We start from the raw sequence: 21,814 nt of genomic DNA on the forward strand, positions 1-21,814 counted from the left end.
ATTGGTCTTATTGGAGATCCATCAATATACATATATGTTAGTCTTTAATAAGTTAAAAGACTCCACCAAAATCTGGAAAATCAGGGTGTTTTATTAACTGAATTGTTCACAACCCGAAAGCAAAGCAAGTGAGAGAACATATCCATGGGTTGAGGAGGTGTGTTATTTGCTTAGCTTATGATATGTTTTTTTTTTGGGATCAAAAGCTTATGATATGTTTAAGCAATAACGTTACCGATTAGTTTGGTTTGTGATAACATTTTGCAATCAAAAGATAGAATAGAAACAAATTATATAAAAAAACCAAAGGATTGCTTGAGAATAGTAATTCAGGCAAAGACAGTAGCAGCATATAACAAGTTAAAGGAACTGTGCGATGAGTCTGAGATAACAGCAGCGGAACTCTTAATGTTCCCCCAAACCTCCCACCACTCCTCGTCTCCCTGGTGTCTCTTCATGGAAATCTCTGCATACCAAAGCTCCAAAAGACCTTGTTGAGGCCGCCGGCTTCCCAGAAGATGGCAATTGTCTTCTCAGAGAAGGAGCAGATTTTGATGATGTGTTGTTGCTGCAGCTCTTCCAAACTTTTGACTTCTTTCCAAAGAATCTCATCTGGCCAACGCCACAGTATTCTCCCGCCGATACAACGGCACATTATTACCTCAAATAAAAACCAATCGTTTCTATTTTCGGGGTTAGGCTCAACTATTCCGTCTGTAGTAAACATAAGGCTAGTAGTACTCGGTGTGAAGTGAAAGATTTGACCATCCACATCCACCCCATAAACAACCTTGCCTTCTATCACCACACTTTGTTGGATGTTGAGGGGCATCTTGGGCATAAACACAAACAAAAACTCCCAAGTTCCAGTTTTAAAATCATATAACTCTAACCAGTATGAAGAATTAGCGACATCCCAGCACCCTCCAAATACATATATCTTCTTCTTGTTTATCAAGCTTGTGGATGATCCGCTTCGACCATCATCATTGGGGCAGCTCGGTAACAGATGTGGTCGATAGTATTAAAAAATGTGACTTCTGATGTGGGCTTGCCGTTCATCAATCCACCGATACAATAGATACCCCAATCCGTCGTCACAAAACAGGATCCTGTTAGTGGAGTCGGATAAAAGCTCGAATGGACCGGTTTGAGCCAATGTTGCAGGGCGTGGAGGACGAACCACCTTGGGCTTGGAGTGTATAAATACGTACACATATGGGTCCAAGTTACCCAGCCGATATCTCATGGCCATGATATTGCGGGACTCTGCCACAAACCGGTGGCTCCTGGAAACCATGGCTAAGCCCACCAGGTCCAGTCTCGACACCTTAACCAGGCAATCCAAAGCCACATCATCTGGTAGCGACAATAACCCACACTCCTCCTCCCTCTCATTCTTCGGTTCCAATTGACTACTACTGCATCTCCGAATCGCACTCTTCCCTTCATACCGCATCTACTACTGCATATAAATAATTGAAGGTATATGAGGACTACTAATATTACACAATCATAAGAGGAGGTTGTGTCTGATCCCCGATATATTAATCCAAGAACGTTTAAAAAATTGTAACATTAAGTTTGTACTAATTAAAAAGAAACCCTATTTAGATGTCACTTAATTAGTATGAAAATTTAGCTTACATGGCAGCTTAATAATCAATTGAAAAAATATTGGTCCAATATCCAATTACTAGGAAAAATTATATTAACCCAAAATTAAAAACAGTGTGTATTTTTTCCTTAAATAAAAGCTACGGAATTACCTAATATAACTAACATATATATGACAATTAATGATTATAAATAATAAAGATTTTATAACAACTTTTGCATATTTCCTCATTTTTGTTTAATTTTATATTATTAAAAAAAATTAAACAATCACATTAACCATATAATAATAAAAATTAGATTTTTTCTTATATATTATACTTTGAAATTTTTAAAACAACTTTAAATTACAAAAAATGTTAAAAATCCCTTTAAAATTTTTGTGATCAATGGAGGAACCAATATGTGTGATTGGAAGACCTGCGCCATCTGCGATGATAACCTCTTCTCCTCTGTTGTTAGGTTGGTGGACGTGATTATTCAAGTCGGTTACAAGATGATGTGTCGCGCCACTGTCGAGGATCCAATTATTTGGATTGTATGACGTCGCAGCCATGTTCGCGAGAGGTTGCCATGGCATCGGCGATGAGGAGTAATGGCCAGGAGTGGAGTTGACGTAGCCACCGGATTGCTGCATCTGAGGGAACATGTGTGCACTGTGCCCAAACACACCACATATTTGGCACTTGCCGTGATACCCACGGGAGGTGTTTTCTTGGCGTGATGGATATTGTTGCCAAGTGTTGTTGATGCGATTGTTGTACCAGTTGTTCCCGCGATACCCAGAGCTGTTGTTCCTGTTGTTGTTTTTGTTGTTTGGTGGACGTGTGTGAGCCACGTTAGCCGAGATTGGAAGAGAGTTGTTAGGAGCAACGTCCTGTAGCCGTACTTCATTGTTCAACAACTTCTTGTGAACTTCCGTTAGAGAATGAGGCACATCTCGACCTTGTATCTGGTCAATGACTTATTTATAATTATCTGGAAGTCCTTCGAAATAAACACGATCTGATCCTCTAGATCAAGCGGCTTACCAAGAAGAGCCAGATGATCAAATCGAGTAGTGAATCCTTGTAAGTATTCATCAATCAACTCCGTCCCTTTCTTCCACAGCTTGATTGTTGACGAAGTTGTTGAATATGACCACGAGTTGGCTTAGCGTAAGTTGATGATAGTTTCTCCCAAATTTCCGCAGAGGTGTTTGTTGTGGCAAGGATCGGCTGGATTATGACTGATATAGAACCTCTGATATGCTGTGTACGCAGGGTTGACGGTGACAACTTCAGCTGTGGTGATTGTTTGAGATGGAACTGTGATGGTGCCGTTGAGATATCCGGCGAGGCTATAACCATTCAATAAGGCCTGGATCTGGCGGCTCCACATAAAAAAGTTGGAGGCGGTGAGCTTAGTAACATTCGACATGTTAACATTGGGGAGATTAGCGGCAATAACGGTGATAAGAGTATCCGTATTGGTTGGATTTGCATGATAAGAGTAGAGATCGTAAAAGAAAAAGAGTTGTTTGTGAGAGAAGGATATGGCGGCTATGGTTTAATTGAAAATCCTTGCTCTGATACCATATAAAATGTAAAGATTATGTTATTGATATGAGAAGGATACAATATATATACTTGAGAGCTAGGGATTATCTAGTGTAACTAATGACTACTATATCCTTTCTATATATATATTCTACATACTGTATATATGCTCTCTGGCGAGAGCTGTTTCCTGATCGTTTCAGTCATGGAGAAAATCCCATTAGGGCTTGAGAGATCAAAGTGTGGCTCCGGTCTCCGGCGAGAGTAGAATGGAAAGAAAAAAACAAAAGAGCATGTGAACAGGCACAATGTGCATGGGATGAAGGATGATGAGGCAAAGATAGAAATAGAGGAGATCAAGTTTTGCCAATAAGCGGGGAGAGGATGGCATAAAGAGGAGATAATGTGGATTTGGACGTTTTAAGAGCATCTCCAACTCCACTCCATAATTTAATGCAAAATGGAGTGATGAACAATCAAAAATCTCATTACTCCATTTATGCATTAATCACTTTTTTGTTTATTCATCACTCTATTTCCCACTTCATTTTACAGTAAATTATAAAGTGGGGTTGGAGATGCTCTAAGGCCAAGCGTGAGAAGAGTGTGTTCACTGTTACCATAAAAAAGTTGTACGCAGAGAAAGTCAAGAGTCCAAGGGTTTGTTGACGACATTGTGTTCAAAAAGGACCAAACTGGCAAATTCGGTTCTGCTCACAAGAAAAAACTCTGCTCAAATCCAGATTAGAGTTTGATATCTAGTAAAATCAATGTCTATTTGTAAATGTAATAAATCATATAACTGGTCTTTCTATAGTGTACTTGTTTATAGATCAGTCCCAGCAAGAGAAATTTTTGTTAGTTGACAACTAAAGCGTACCAAAATATTTACGTGACAGAGAGTTCCCATTGTTTTCCAAACTGGCAAATTTTGTTAAAAACATTTTTATTGCTCGCTATCTCAAAAAACACAGCTTGTTCCTCCTAGTTGCCACATTTTCCATACAAGTCGGACCAAATAATCTTTTTTTTGATCAAGCGAATATATGAGAAGAAAGGCATGAATCCCCCTTTTGGCTTTAGCTGATAGGACACAACTAAAGTGACGGTGACTGGGGTAGTAGATTCAGTCAGACATCTTTTGGCTTACACGTGTCCTCATGTGATACTCCACCAACCCAAACGTGATGAGAGAGAATGTGAGAGTGGCTTCACTTTCTTTTTTTCTGTGGGAGTCAATAGTTGTCTTCACTTTCCGCTTTTATCGTTTCTCTTCTCGTGGATGCACAGCAAAAATACATAAGAGGAGACGGGGCTTTTGAGCGTTACCTCAACGAAAACAAGTCCAAAGATGCTCTACAGAATCGACGGTAAAGATAGTGGCTGCTTCTTGAATCAATATTCTCATTGATATCATTCGGCTACTTCCTGGACCAGAGCAAGTAGTTATGTTTCGTTACTTCGCTCTATACTTGTGTTTGGACTTGGCTATGAAGAGTAGGCTCGGCGAGAGCAATGAGCTTGTAAAGAGAAGAGGATTATTATCTTCTTAACATGAAGAGTTTCTTGATTTTTTTTTTTTTTGTAAAGAACAATAGTCATAAAAGGGCAAGAGGATTCATCCACTTTGAACAATAAAATTGTTAGCTTACAGATTCGAAAGTCGAATTATTTTCATAGAAAGAAGAATATATTGGAGTGTATCCACACTGTGTAAACACAACGTTTGTAAACTCTCTACGTCTAATAACAAGGTGTTTGTTAGAGATAGAGTGATAGGAATCACAAGTTGGCTTTTATGCTCTCTTATTTTTTACCCAGTGATGGTTCATGGTTGATGGATGAATACAAGTCTTAGACTTGTGAAACTTGTGGGATGTGGTCGAACTAGCTTCTTTTAACGCCCTCTCTTGTATGATCAATTATGGTAAGACTGGTGGATCGATGGTATCACAATAATGATGAGATAGAGTTTCTGATACCACAATCCTTGCTTAATTCTTAGGGGTATTGCTGCACAAAAGCAGAAGAAGGAAAATATTACCGACAAGACAAACATCAGGAAGTACTGTGTTTTCTTTTTGTTGATTATAACAAAAAGTTATCATACAAGTAGGGACTCCACTAAAGCCTTATTAATATGATCTTTAGCCGCGACCTACTTTAGCCTTCAAAGAAACAGAGAAAGAAAGCATAAAACGTAAACAAATCTATGAAACAAAAAGGTAAAATTACTATAAGTAAAATGGAAAAATCTTCTTGAAAGAAAAAGGAAAAACTTTTTCAAAGACTTGTATCTGGTCGAGTAAAAAACAGAAAGGAAAAAATACTCGACCAAATATAGAAACTCTACTTTGGGTCGACCAAACTAGATAAATGTATAATATCTACTTCGGCCGTGAGATAAAATGGACGGTCCTTGTTTTAATAAGTTCTTGGAGTGTTTCTTGATGATCCTATAGCTTTAACTATTGGAACAATATATGCCATTGGACTTTATTAAATTATGAATAACAAATGATATGGGTCTCAGCCCAAAAGAAATGTTATTTAAATGAAAATAGCTATGGGAAAGAGTCCCACATCGGCCGGGAGAAGAGAAATAGAGCAGTATAAATATGCCCTTGTGTTATGAGGGTGTAAACGGCTGCAAAGGAGAGGATAGCTCCCCACTCGCGCGCCGCCGCCGCTTTCAAGCCGGCTCGGCGTGGGCTTGGGTTTGGAGGCCTCCGGCCCGATAAAAATATTTTTTTTGGACCAAGTTAAACTCAACGCTTTGCGATTTCATTTCTAAAAAACAGACATTTGTGTATAAACAACATGTAGTTCGTTTATAAACGACACGAAGTTTATCTGTTCGAAATGGATCAGAACGAGTCAACAAGAGAGAAACTTCCGGAGAAAGCTGCTCAACGTTCCACTCCGAGATCTTTGCGAGATTTTTGGAAAAACGTTTGCAACAGTTTCGAAAAACCGCTCCTAGTCTCCTCTTTAAATACAGACTCTCCTCTTCTCATTTCTCTAAGTTTTTCACATCAAACAACAGCGAAAATCCCTTAGCGTAAGTCGTAAATACGAGAGTGTTTCGTAAATTTTATAGTTCGATAGGGCGATCACGAGTGAGGCATGATTCGTCTGCCATGGTTGTATCCTGGGACTCTATATTCGTACAGTCCCGTCTCACTAACGGAGCGAATATTTTGAGTTAAGGAAATAAATCATATCTCGACTCCATGTCTCTTCGTGAATACGATTTCTTATCGTTCTTGTATTCGCTTTTACATTCGTATATTTTCTTAACATCGCTTTTATTTTATCGTTTATGTCAGTCCGGTTTTCCCGCTTCTACGTTAACTAGTTGAACCTTACTGTTTCTTCAAATTCGCAGCTCACAAAACATCTTCCTCTACTTGAGCTCTATCGGCTAAGCAGCTTACTAGGCCAATATCTTGCACCTTTGATGCGGTTTCTGAGGCATTTTTGGTGTTCTGATCTCATTGCTCGACCAAATGAATAAGCATAACTTGATTTTTTGATGAAATGAGATTTTTTTGTGAGGCTTATACGAGTGGAATCCTTTACTAACCCATCCTTGGACCAGTCAGCATGAAGTATTTTGAGGCATGTTTGTGTTTGTGTCTTTCAACGCTTTAGCTTGAATGTTCGGTTTGGGCTCCAGCGTTTGATGGCTTCTATAACTAGATTAAACCTTTCTCTTAGTCTTATGGCATTAGAACATGTCACTAAAGTTTCCTTGACTATGGATTCAAGGTGTTTGGTTTTGACTTCATCACTTATATTGATATCTTGCATATTTCCATTATCTTATCCATTCGTCCATGTGCATTTTCATCATATAGATTAGGATTTAGCCATGTCTAGGTTGCATTTTGCATACATATGTCTCCATTAGGTATTGGAGTACCACATGGAGTTCCTGGAGACATTTGGGTACATTTGGAGCTCAAGGGAGGTGATTAGAGTGATCATTGGACGAGCAATGCATGGGAGCGACCTACCGGAGTGACGCCATGAACTCACTTGCCATCTACGCTTCGGAGCGACCTCCTAGAGCGACACCCTAAGGTCGCTCGCGTCTATGGTTTCTGAGCAAGCCGGGAGCGACGTCTTCGGAGCGACACAGCCAGGTCGCTCGCGAGGAAACGACCCGGGAGCGACCACTACAAAAAAAGTCTACATTGATAGCATATTATTATAGCACGTTTTACCGAACTGCTATCGTTAATGATTTAAAATTTTCCGTATTATATAATAGCGCTAGATAAACGCTATGATAGAGTGAAACCTAAAATAACACTTAATTAATGTTATTTTGAAAATTAAGTGAGCGGGAAAATAAAAGCACTGATTCCGCCAATATATATCAGGAAGAGCGACAAAGACATTATTTAATCGGCTTCAAAAATGTTATCAAAGACATATAATAGCATTTTTCTAACGCTAAGAAAAACTAATTAAACCCCTAAATCCTAAACATTGTTTCAAACCCTAAACTCTAAAGATAACCCTTAAAACTCTAATCTTTTCATACTATAACTTTAAATCTTAAAATTAAACTAAAAATTAAATCTTCTTAATCTTAAACTATATTTCCTAAACACAAATCTTTAATCTTTAATCAAACTCTTTATCATAAATCTTAACTTCAAACATAAACTATACATTCAATACTCTACAAATATTTATAACTAAGTCTCACCACTAAAATAATAATTAATAATTAATATATTTAATAATTCATTATAACATTTATAACCACTAGATTAAAATTTAAATTCCAAACCCTATATCTAAACCCCAAACCCTATTCCTCAAACCCCAATATATTTTGAACCCTATGTACTAGACCATAAATTATAAATTTACCCTGTAAAACTAATATTTTCTAACTTAAACACCAAATCTTAACACATAAATTACAAATCTAATTTTTTGAATTTTATTCTCAAATTCCACTCTAAACTAAACATAAACAGTAAATATTTTTTTAAACTGATATAATCAAAATATACTTATTAAATATAACTCTCATATATGCTATACACCTTATATAATAAACACTAAAATTTAAACTAAACTCTGAATACTATAAATTAATCTTAAACTTTCAAATTAAATTTCAATACTATACCCAAATATCAATCACAAAGTTTAAAATTTTAAATTTAAATCTAAACAATCTAATTTGTGAATTCTAAATCTTAGATTTTTTTTTCAAAATAATTTATATTAACGAAATTTATCATAAATATTTTATATATAAAAAAACAAAATAGAATAAGAAATCAATGGTGTTAAAAGAGAATAGGAAAACAAATACATAACATCTCGTTGGTCAACAGAAAGTAGCCTATGACATAGAAGGGTGAGGATCATGCTTTGTGTAACCACATCCATTGATAAAAATGAATCCAACGGACCAAAATGCACTAAGATAAAAAATACACTTTTTCTTCATATCTCTTTCTTTCTTTCTCTCCTCTGATCTCTTCGTATCCTCTAATCTATCTCTCAATATGTCTCCTTCGTGAATCTAAACTTTCTCAACAACCACCACCATCACCTCCGGCAGAATTATCTCAATTTCCACCCTGTCGTTCTCCACTACTCTACCTGATTACTCTTTTTATTTCTTATATCCTCAAAGTTTTTCCTTTCTTCAGATGCAGATTTAAAACATGAAGAAGATAGGAAACAGATCGGGAGGGAGGAGTCAGAAGAAGCTTGACAGCAGAGGAGGTAGAAGAATCGTGATGGTGGAGGCATAAGAAGCCTCACGGCGGAGAAGGCGTGGCAAGCATATGAGTTTGTCGCTCAGCCGTAACACCGGTGGCTCTACCACCAGACTGAGTCTTCGCTTCAGCCATGGCAATCGGAGCTGGTGGAGGTGGAGGTGTCGGTGTAAAAAGCTGATGGAGTTGACGAAGTCTCATGGAGGAGAGGAAACGGCTGGATTCTTCTTTTCTTTTTTTAGGTTTAGCTTTTTTTTATTTGGTTTAGTTTAAACCGAGTTGGAATTGTGGTAGTTTGACTTTGGCTTTTAATTTCTGGTTTAATTTTGTAAACCAGAATTTATTTGTAAACCAATTTTAATTTATAAATAAAATTTATTTTATTTTTAATTATAAAACAACTTTCCGTTTAATTGTCAATTATTTTATTTTAATTATAATTATTTTTAGTTTATTATAAAAAGATATATCATAGCACGAATGTATAAATCATAATCAATTTGTAACGAAAAAATAGTGCTATATTTAAATTAATAGCAACATTCAAGTATTGCTATCGTATCTGGTTATTTCATAGCGTTTAAAAAATGCTATCGTAGAAGGGGTGCCTATGATGGCTGCCGATGACATAGCATATGAGAAAACGCTATGAAAGCCCTATTATAGCGTTTTTCGTGAGCTAAGAATGTACATAATTCTTGTAGTGGACCTCTCGCAGCGACGTGCCGAGGTCGCTCCGCGTCTATTTGTTTGGCGAATTCTTGATTTCTTAAGGGTCTTTTGGTCATTTCATTATGCACGTTTTTACTTTTCAAAAACCTATGTTTTAAGCATCTTTGGTAGCCACCAGGAGATTATCTTTGGATCTATTGAGAAATACACAAAAACTCTCTTGAAGTTTATCTCTTGGATTTTGATTGTTATGTTCTTGTGTTCTTGTTGTTTTCTTATCTATTTCTCTACATGGTTAATCTGAAATCCAATATGGGTTTAAGAGGAATCATGGAGATTAGTGAGTAATCACCTTTTGAATTCATGGGTTAGGGAGATTAAGGGTGATTAGGTTAGTTCTAGAATGTTTTAGTGTAGATCATTCTTGTTCCTTGCTAGTAGAGTATTCCTAATGCATCTTCTGAGTTGGCCACTCAAAAGTTGATCAATAGGCATTTCCCACCCGAAAGGTGTTTGATGAAATGCCTGAGACAATTCTCCTAGGCTTTTAGTATACTTTGCCAAAGACATTTGTTGTTAAAGGTGCTAAAATAGCTAATAGACTTATTTGTAATGATTGCTTTCATATTATTCAACCAAAGACATTTGATGTTTGAGATATGTTAGCAAATGAGCATTCATCTAGACATAGAGCTTGCTTAGAATTGTGTCTAGGCTTAAGGTAGATAGTTTGATTGATCATTTGTCATCCTTAGTTTGAAACTTGATCACCCAAGGTCTAATCCCTATGCCCATGAGTTCTCTTTTCCCTTAGTCAAGAAAGTATCATTCTGTTATTGCTTTTTAGTTTTAGTCATAGCTTAAAACTCATCTAAATCATTGGTTGCACTTAGATTAAGTGAGTACTTGCATTCTCGGTGCTTTGATATCCCTCAGAACTGGTTCGACAATCACTATACTACAACATTTGTCTTAGGAGCCTTGAAAACTCCTAACATCAAATTGGCGCCGTTGCCAAATTCTGAGTAGATTTAAACATTGAGATTTAGTTACTTGCTTGAGACTAAGTCATTTTAATTTTGTTTTGTTACTGATTCTTCTTCTTCACCTACCTTTCACTTTCAGGTGTATGAACTTGAGGAGCAAAGGTCCATCAAACCTAGTTCCAATAGTAGCAGACATCAAAGCTTTCGAGAGGGAGTGTACTAGAGCTAGAAGAGAAGAAGAACAACAAGCCCACTTGCAGAGATTGGATATTGATATGGCAGATCCACCGCAAGGGGCAGAACACCAACCGCGGACAGCTCGACCCATTGGTACTTATGACCGGCCCAACATTCATGGTCATAGACTGGGAATCCGAGCACCGGTTGTGACAGCCAACAACTTTGAGGTCAAGTCAGGACTCCTCAACGTGATTGAGAACAACAAGTATCATGGCTTGGCTCTAGAGGACCCATTTGATCACTTGGACAAGTTCGACAGCTACTGTGGGTTGTCAAAAACCAATGGTGTGTCCGAAGATGCCTTAAAGCTCAAGCTATTCCCTTTCTCTTTGGGGGATAAGGCACGTCAATTGAGAAGTCTCTACCCAGCGACTCTATCACCACTTGGGATGATTGCAAGAGAGCATTCTTGGAGAAGTTCTTCTCTACTTCAAGAACTGCTAAGCTGAGAAATGAGATTTCCAGCTTTCAACAGAAGAACTTGGAAGGCTTCAGTGAAGCCTGTGAGAGATTCAAGGGCTACCAAGCTCAATGCCCACACCATGGTTTTTCTATGGAGAGCTTGCTGAGCACATTCTACCGTGGTGCTCTTCCTAAGTATAGGACCAGACTGGATACAGCTAGCAATGGGTTCTTCTTGGGGAGAACTGAGGCAGATGCAGAGGAGCTGGTTGACAACATGGTAAAGAGTGATGCAGTCTACAGTGGAGACCACGACAGAGGCAGTCGAACAGATGATAAGCAGACGAGGAAGGAGTTGAAAGCTCTACAGGATAAGATAGACATCCTCCTTGCTGATAAAGCCACACAAGAGCAGCTGCACTTTGTTGGTAACCCAAGCCAAGAGACACCCCCTGTTGTCCATGAGGTTGAGGGTTTGGAAGGTCAGGAAGAGCTGTGTTTCATCAACAACAATGGTAGCTGGTACAAAAAAGAGCCCAACTTTCAGTACAACAACTACCAACAGAAATCCTATCCCAACAACCAACAGAGTGGTTATCCGCCTCGAAACAACCAGCAAGGCAGCTATCAACCTCAGCAAAACCCCTCATCTGGTTCCTCTGCTCCTCAAGAGAGCAGCACTGACACCCTGCTGAAACAAATCTTGGAGTCTCAGACTAGAAGTGAGAAGCATGTTGGTTATGAGTTGAAGAACCTTCATTCCAAGATTGATGGGAGCTACAATGAGCTCAACAGCAAGTTCTCACATCTTGCTTCTATAGTCAAGAATTTAGAGAATCAGTTTGCTTCCATGAACATTCACCAGACTCGCCAGCAAGGATCTCTACCTGGAAAATCTGACCAAAACCCCAAGGAGGCCAAAACTATCACCCTTAGGAGTGGTAAGCAGTTACCTCCTACAACCCTCACTAGGGATGCTGAGAAACTAGGTGAAGAGGTGGCCATCAACTTAGATGATGAAGTGGTGATTGTTGATGAGAAAATCAATGATGAAATCTTGGAGAAGATTGTGGAAGCCAAGGGTAAAGGAAAGGTTGGGGAAGCGAAGAAAACAGTGAAAGATGGTGAAGTTCTTGCTCCAGCAAGTGAGAATTCTTTTGTTCCTCCTCCCTATGAACCCAAACTACCATTCCCTGGTAGATTCAAGAGGCAGCTGCTAGAGAAGTACAAGGCATTGTTTGAGAAGCAAATGAGTGAAGCTCAGGTTGCAATGCCCATCATCGATGCTTTCATGTTGATTCCTCAATACAACAAGTTCCTGAAAGATGTTGTAGCTTCAAAGAAGAAGGAAATGGAAAGCATGATGATTCTTACCCATGAGTGCAGTGCCATCATCCAGAGGCTTGATGTTCCACAGAAGTTAGAGGATCCAGAATGCTTCACACTACCTTGTGCTCTTGGACCTATGGTATTTGAGAAATGTCTCTGCGATTTGGGGGCTAGTGTCAGCGTGATACCTTTGTCTGTTGCAAAGAAGCTTGGATTCACTCAGTACAAGAAGTGTAGACTCTCTCTGGTGTTAGCTGATCGTTCAGTGAAGTACCCTGTGGGCATCTTAGAGGACCTACCTGTGAAGATTGGAAGGTATGAGATACCTACAGATTTTGTGGTGCTTGAGATGGGTGAGGAGGCTCAGGACCCATTGATTCTTGGAAGGCCATTCTTAGCTACAGCAGGAGCAATTGTTAAGGTGAAAGAGGGCACGATTGATCTCCATTTGGGTAAAGGGCATGTTCTCCACTTTGACATCAAGGAGAAAATGAAGAAACCAACTGTGTTCGGGCAAGCCTTCTACATTGAAGAGATGGGCACTCTTACTGATGAGCACCTTGAAGAGTTACCACCTGAGGACGATGAGGAGGGAGCATCTCCCTCTACTCATTCTCCATAGAAGGTAACCCACTACTTTCCCTTGTATATACCATTTCATTTTTGCATATTAGTTTTCTCTTTTTGGGTATCTCTCTCTCCTTGACAACACAGAGACTGTGTCATTTAAGTTTGGGGGAGGTACCAAGTATTTGATCACGTTTGCTTTGATGATTTTGAGTCTCATGCATTGCATTATACATATATATTTGCATAAAAAAAATATCATTTAGTTTGCATCATTGGCATTTCTAGGAGAGTCTAGAGCATATAGGTTGCATTTATTTGCATTGGGAGCAATGATTTGAAATGCCTTGTAAAGAACATTACTTTGCACCTGAATAGCTTATGCACCTCTCAAAAACACTTGTATGCTTCGAGCCTTGAAGACTCTTCCTGAAACTTGTTGATTGCTGAAACTCAGTCTTTGAAGCCAACTACAACCTTATTTGAACTGAACGAACTTAATGCTTCTTGCTCATGGTCCCTTGTGTACTGAGTCATGGCTATACACACTTGAGTTGTCACATCCTTTATGCCAATCTTATTTTGACAAACTCTAGTGGTAGACCACTCCCAAAACCTTTCATTGTTTGATGAGTGAGGTCTTCTTCGGAAAGTCTTACATGTGCATAATGTTGAGAGTATCGGGAACGACAATGCTTGATCTTCATTCTTGCTAGATTGGACACTCTATTGTCTAGCTATAGGTGGGGGGGGTGAGAGTTTTGATTATGATTTGGGAGCAATGAAAAAGGAAAAGAAATGACTCTTTGTGTTTAAGTGAATTGTCTTATTGGGATAAGAAGAAAAACCTCTAGCTCAAGTTATGAAAAGTCTTGGCCCCCATCTAAAAAAAAAAAAAAAAAAAAGGAGCTAGCAAAGTTGTTAGGAGCTAAGTAATGTTTTGAGGTTGTGGAAAATCCCTTGTAGATTTCAAAGAGAAGGAGTTAAAGTTCTTAGGATCTTTTGGTGAGAGATGTGAGTTGGGTTTGACATTTGGGAAAGATTGTGTAATTGTATGATTGGGAAAAGGGTAGAACAATGGAGATTGAGCATTGTATGCATGAGTTAATCTCTTTCTTAGATATATTATGTGCAATGTCAAGGCTACTTGTTTTGAGAGTAAACCACTTTAAAAGATCATGGATTTTGAACCTCTTGACCCACTTGAATAAAAGCTTTCCCTTACTCAACCAAATGATTTGGACCAATTGACCATTTGCAAGAATTCACTTGATGCTATGCTTAATGAACTTGAGAGTTAGATGATTTGCATGTGTGAATGCATGATGATGAGTGTAAAGATGAAAAGAGTTGAATAGACCTAGAGAAGCTAGAGTATAATAAGAGATGGTGTACTAATGCTGAATTTAGATGTTGATTTGAGTGCTTTGTGTGTTTCTTTTGGCTATGAGCTCTCACCTTCAAACCTCTCTCCCTATGAGTTCTAGAAAGTTCACTTGTGGACAAGTAAAAGAACAAGTTTGGGGGAGTTGATATCTTGCATATTTCCATTATCTTATCCATTCGTCCATGTGCATTTTCATCATATAGATTAGGATTTAGCCATGTCTAGGTTGCATTTTGCATACATATGTCTCCATTAGGTATTGGAGTACCACATGGAGTTCCTGGAGACATTTGGGTACATTTGGAGCTCAAGGGAGGTGATTAGAGTGATCATTGGACGAGCAATGCATGGGAGCGACCTACCGGAGCGACGCCATGAACTCGCTCGCCATCTACGCTTCGGAGCGACCTCTTAGAGCGACAAGGCGAAGTCGTTCCAGCTCCTAGAGCGACCTCACCGCAGCGACACCCAGAGATCGCTCGGGTTGTGTCGATTTGAGAGCGACGAACAAGCCGGGAGCGACCTCCTAGAGCGACACCCTAAGGTCGCTCGCGTTTATGGTTTCTGAGCAAGCCGGGAGCGACGTCTTCGGAGCGACACAGCCAGGTCGCTCGCGAGGAATTGACCCGGGAGCGACCTCTCGCAGCGACGTGCCGAGGTCGCTCCGCGTCTATTTGTTTGGCGAATTCATGATTTCTTAAGGGCCTTTTGGTCATTTCATTATGCACGTTTTTACTTTTCAAAAACCTATGTTTTAAGCATCTTTGGTAGCCACCAGGAGATTATCTTTGGATCTATTGAGAAGTACACAAAAACTCTCTTGAGAAGTTTATCTCTTGGATTTTGATTGTTATGTTCTTGTGTTCTTGTTGATTTCTTATCTATTTCTCTACATGATTAATCTGAAATCCAATATGGGTTTAAGAGGAATCATGGAGATTAGTGAGTAATCACCTTTTGAATTCATGGGTTAGGGAGATTACGGTGATTAGGTTAGTTCTAGGATGTTTTAGTGTAGATCATTCTTGTTCCTTGCTAGTAGAGTATTCCTAATGCATCTTCTGAGTTGGCCACTCAAAAGTTGATCAATAGGCATTTCCCACCCGAAAGGTATTTGATGAAATGCCTGAGACAATTCTCCTAGGCTTTTAGTATACTTTGCCAAAGACATTTGTTGTTAAAGGTGCTAAAATAGCTAATAGACTTATTTGTAATGATTGCTTTCATATTATTCAACCAAAGACATTTGATGTTTGAGATATGTTAGCAAATGAGCATTCATCTAGACATAGAGCTTGCTTAGAATTGTGTCTAGGCTTAAGGTAGATAGTTTGATTGATCATTTGTCATCCTTAGTTCGAAACTTGATCACTCAAGGTCTAATCCCTATGCCCATGAGTTCTCTTTTCCCTTAGTCAAGAAAGTATCATTCTGTTATTGCTTTTTAGTTTTAGTCATAGCTTAAAACTCATCTAAATCATTGGTTGCACTTAGATTAAGTGAGTACTTGCATTCTCGGTGCTTTGATATCCCTCAGAACTGGTTCGACAATCACTATACTACAACATTTGTCTTAGGAGCCTTGAAAACTCCTAATATCATATATTCACAAGGTGGATTCTTAGAGAACCTCTCTGAATGTTCTCACTCGCTTCTGAAGGAAATATCTATGCCTCACTTATAGAGTAAATTATAAGATAATGAACAAAAAAATAATTGAATGAACTCATTTTTACTCTATTATAAAGTGAAAATGGAGAAAGGTTAAAGCTCTTTTACTTCAAACTATATTTTAGAGATGTTTTAATAGAAAGAAAAAATAATAATTTGTAAGTGATGTCTCACTGAAGATTACTATCACTACAAGAAAACACGCCGAATTCCGACGGAGGTTTCGACGGACATCAATGTCGTCGGACGTTTGTAACGGATTACCGACCAATTTCCGACGAAATCCAAAAATTTGAAGTCGTCGGAATTTTCCGACGACTTTTCGACGACATTCCGATAAAAAATGTAACCGTTGTAATCGTCGGAAATTCGTCGGAATATACCGACAAACTTCCGACGACATTCCGATTAACAGTACAGTCGTCGGTATTCCGTCGGAATTTTCTGACGAATTTCCGACGAACCATGTGACCGTTGCCGACAAATATATATGACCATTGTATAGCCGTTTGAGATTGAACAATACCGACGGAATTCCGACGGACTGCTTTACATCCATCGGAATTTCTTCGGAAAGTCGTCGGAGGGCCGTAAGCAATTTCCTATAAATACAACCCCTCCTCATTCAACTCATTCACACTTCATTCTCTTTTCATTCTCTTTAGTCATAACAATTCCGTGAAAATCATGTCTTCAGAAGTTTATTATCGTTCGTGGATGGATAAACCTCATTTTGATCCGAACACCAATTTCCTTACGGAAGAATACGTTCAAGGGATTGGAGAATTCATGAGGCTTGTTCAACAGCAACCGGATGCAAAAAGTGGTATGTTAAGATGTCCCTGCTCTACTTGCAATAATAATAAGGTTATAAAAGAATTTGATGTTTGGACTCATTTGTATATGAAAGGGTTTTCACGTAATTATAAAGTTTGGTACCTTCATGGGGAAACTGGTTATGAATATGGTAGTACTAGCGAACCTCAGCCTGTTAGTGAACTTCAGCCTGATATTAGGTTAGAAGAATCTAGAACGGATATAGATTATGGTGTAGGTACTGAGCAGATGGTACATGATCATTATAGAGGGGAAGAACCAAATCCCGAATCTAGGAGATTTTTTGACATGTTGGATGCAGGAAAACAACCTTTGTATCAAAATTGTAGAGATGGTCATTCAGTCTTATCATCTGCAACTAGATTAATGGGTATTAAGACAGACTATAATTTGGCTGAAGAATGTATGGATGCGATTACTGATTTTGTCAAAGGTATTCTACCTGAGGATAACCTTGCACCGGGTTCATACTACGAGGTTCAGAAACTTGTTGCCGGTCTTCAACTACCGTATGAAGTGATAGATGTATGTATTGACAACTGCATGATCTACTGGAGAGCGGATGAGACACGGAATGTATGCAAATTTTGTGGGAAACCTCGTTATCAGGAGACGAGGGGAAGAGTTCCGATCCCATTCAAAAGAATGTGGTATTTGCCTTTGACGGAAAGATTGAAGAGGTTGTATCAGTGTGAGCGCACAGCAAAAGCAATGAGATGGCATGCAGAGCATTCCACAAATGGTGAGATTAGACATCCTTCAGATGCGAAGGCTTGGAAACATTTCCAGTCAACATATCCAGAATTTGCGGAAGAGAGAAGAAATGTTTATCTTGGATTATCTACTGATGGTTTCAGCCCATTTGGAAAGCATGGAAGACAGTATTCTCTATGGCCAGTTATTGTGACACCGTACAACTTACGGCCGAGCTTGTGCATGCGACGAGAGTTTTTGTTTCTCTCAATTCTCGTCCCCGGGCCAGATCATCCTAAAAGATCACTAGATGTGTTTCTTCAACCACTGATATATGAGTTGCAACAACTATGGGCGCATGGTTTTGAGACATACGATGTTTCGTGCAAAGAAAACTTTCAGATGCGGGCAGTACTTATGTGGACAATAAGTGACTTTCCAGCATATGGTATGTTATCTGGATGGACAACACATGGGAGGCTATCATGTCCATATTGTCAAGATGACACAGATGCTTTCCAACTAAAGAACGGAAGGAAAACGTGTTGGTTTGACTGTCACAGACGATTTCTACCACCTGATCATCCATACCGCAGGAGTAAGACTTCGTTTACGAAGAACAAGCAGGTGTTTGATGGTCCACCTGAGGAAGTTAGTGGGAAAGATTTGTTGAAGCAGTTTAGGTATTTTGATGCAGAAAGGACGCCAGATGTAGGTGGACATGAAAACATTCGAGTCAGTGCGGTTGGAGAGCTACATAACTGGCACAAAAAGAGTATTTTCTGGGATCTGCCATATTGGGAGAGTCATCTATTGCGGCATAATTTAGATGTCATGCATATTGAGAAGAACTTCTTCGACAATCTGATGAACACAGTCCTTAACATCCAAGGTAAAACGAAGGATAATTTGAAGTCAAGGTTGGATTTAGTCGATATCTGTGATCGTTCTGAACTTCACGTTGATGAGAACGGTACGGCCCCTTTTCCCATTTATCGGCTGGATGGTGCTAGAAAAGAAGAGTTCTTTGATTGGATTACAGATAAAGTGAAATTTCCTGACGGATATGCATCAAATTTGGGGAACTGCGTTGATAGAAGCGAAGGAAAGTTTACTGGCTTGAAGAGTCATGATTGTCATGTAATTATGCAGCGCCTCCTTCCGTTTGCTTTTTCAGCATTATTGCCACGTAATGTTCATGAAGCAATTGCAGGTATCTTATATTTTTACAATTTAATTTATTTTTATATTTAACAATTATGCTTATAAAAACTTAATACTTACGAAAATTATGTCTTTTATCTATGTAGGGATTAGTGTTTTCTTCCGCGACTTATGCAGCAGAGTAGTGACTGAAGAGGGTATTAATAATTTGAAGACAAACGCACCAGTCAGCATGTGCAACCTTGAGAAGATATTTCCTCCATCATTCTTTGATGTAATGGAACATCTTGCTATTCATCTCGCAAGAGAATTGGAACTTGGTGGTCCTGTGCAGTACAGATGGATGTATATTTTTGAGCGTTATATGCATCATCTGAAGAAGATGGTCAAAAATCAAAGCAGGGTGGAAGGATCTATAGTGGCACAGGTGATCAATGAAGAAACTGCAATCTTTGCTGAAAATTATTTTCCACCAGAAGTGCATACAAAACACCGAAGACCTGCTCGGCATGATGATAGAGGGGAGAGAGCAACATATCATGTTACTGTCCCAAGCATGTTCAAGGAAATAGGACGACTTAGTGGAAAATTCACGAAGCGGAGACTTACGGACACTGAGCACGCTCATTTGCAAACATATTTGCTCACCAACTGTGAAGATGTTCTACAATATGAGAGGTAAAAATATTTATTCATTTATTGTTAGATTAATATTCAATAAATTTATTTCATATTGATAATATTTTTGTATATAGTGTATATATGGCGGAGTTGCGTATGACTCACAGGCATGCAACAGAAGATGAGCTTCGACAACTTAGAGATAACGGATTTGCTGCGTGGCTTCGTAGTTATGTGAGTCATATATCATATTACCCTATGCAAATGATTAGTTTAAATTTAATATAAACTAATTAACTTTTCAATCATATATGTTTTTAATTTATAGGTGAATGATGGTTTGGCCAGAGGTCTTGTGTTCGATGATTGGATACGCGAATTTGTGCAGGAACCAAACTATGTGGTCAAATCATATCCTAAATTTTGTACGCGAGGATATGCATTCACAAGGAAAGGTCATTCTAAGACAACATATGATGCTGGTGTTTCATCTTCTTCCGGTGACGATGTCTACTACGGCAACATAAAAGAAATATTGGAAATCCAATTTCCTGGAATGGTTGGATTGCGTTGTGTAGTATTCTATTGTGATTGGTATGACACCACCCCAGATAGAGGAGTGAAGATTGATGCGTTTGGTGTTACATCAGTTCATTCGCGGCGGAAACTTCAATATTATGATCCCTTCATTCTTGGTTCGCAAGCTGATCAGGTATGTCAATCTATTCATAATTTTTTACCAATATAATTAATTAATGTTATATATTTTACTAATACTTGTATAATTGATATGTATAGGTGTGCTACATCAGTTACCCTCGGGTGACGTACAGAGACGATCCATGGGTTACTGTAACGCAAATCAACCCAAGAGGACGAGTGGATGGAACTTCTGATGATGATGAACCATTGCAACCAGAGTCTACCAGCAACGCCCAGGCAGTTGAAGATTTGGAAAATGTTCAACTCGTTGAGAATTTGACTGTGTTTGGACATGATGCTGTTGTACATTCGGAGCCAGAAGCCGAGGTTGGGGAGTTTGATGAAGATTCAGAAGATTCTGATTAGTTTTTTTTTTTTTTTTTTATTGGTCCGTCGGAAATCCCTCCCAATATACCGACGACATAGCGACGACCAAGGGTTTCGTTGAAGTTTGTAAAGGTCGTCGGTAATTCGTCGGAATATACCGAGGACATTCCGACGAACTAGACAAGTTCGTCGGAATGTCGTCGGTATATTCCGCAGAATTACCGACGACCTTTACTTCTAAAAAATTTCAATCATAAAAATCTATAAATTTAGATGCCAAAACTATGAAAATAACACATAATAAGTGTTTAGTATAGTATTAGATCGCAACCGTTCAAATATAACAACTCATTAAAATATTTATGTATGCATATCATTGTTTTCATAACATCTCATCTTAACACTCATATACTTATACAATCATATTCATATAATCTTACATTACAAAAAATGTTGTTTTGTAAAATCGTGTTATAAAAACATTTTTATTGTTAAATCTTTATGCAAATACTATATATCTTATCAAAGATATGGATTTTGCATTTAGAAACTTGTAACCAACACCCTAAACACTAAGTCGTCGGAATTCCTTCGGAATATACTGACGGACACATTCCGTCGGAACATACTGACGGACACATTCCGTCGGAAATCCAATTTGCCGGGAGAACCAAACCGCGTGAAAATTTTCGCGAATCGCCATTTGGTATATTTTAATTATACCGACGGAATACTGACGAACCAGTGTCCGTCAGAATCTTCGGATATAATAACCCTTCTTCTTCCTTCTTCGTTATTTCCGCCTCTCTCAAAACGATCTCTCTCCGGCGATTTCTCCATCTCTCCGGCGATTCCGGCCCTTCTCCACCTCTCTTCACCGGCGAATCCTCTTCTCACCCTCATATCTCTTCCCCAAACCCCAAATCATGTAAGAATCATCCCAAACCTTCTTTTATATCAATTGTTTAGGGTTTTGGAAGTTAGATCTCGGATTTTAGGTTGTTTGATTGAAAATTTAGGATTGAATGGATAGTTTAGGATATATAAGTTAGGATTGTTGTTTGGATTGTTGTTTTAGTTTTTTTTGGAATTTTTTTTTTTTTTTAAATTCAAAACGTTTTAATATTTTTAAAACGTTTTTTGGTTTTTAAAAACATTTTTCAAGTTTCCAGTAATGAAATATATATAATAAAACGTTTTTTGATTTTTTAAAAAACGTTTTTAACAACATTTTCTATATTTATAATTTTTTTATAATTTTGTATACATATATATATATATATATATATAAATCATGTATAATAAAAA

General features: G+C 38.4%; 1 non-coding gene across 1 annotated transcript; it reads right to left on the reverse strand.

The window, feature by feature from the left end:
* Positions 1-11,248: 11,248 nt before the first annotated feature.
* Positions 11,249-11,355, reverse strand: LOC125588007. Its single transcript, XR_007324403.1, has one exon. It is a non-coding gene; the product is annotated as a small nucleolar RNA R71 (small nucleolar RNA).
* Between the last annotated feature and the right edge of the window lie 10,459 nt (positions 11,356-21,814).

Source organism: Brassica napus, chromosome C5 (genome assembly GCF_020379485.1).
Source record: "Brassica napus cultivar Da-Ae chromosome C5, Da-Ae, whole genome shotgun sequence".
Taxonomy (NCBI): domain Eukaryota; kingdom Viridiplantae; phylum Streptophyta; class Magnoliopsida; order Brassicales; family Brassicaceae; genus Brassica; species Brassica napus.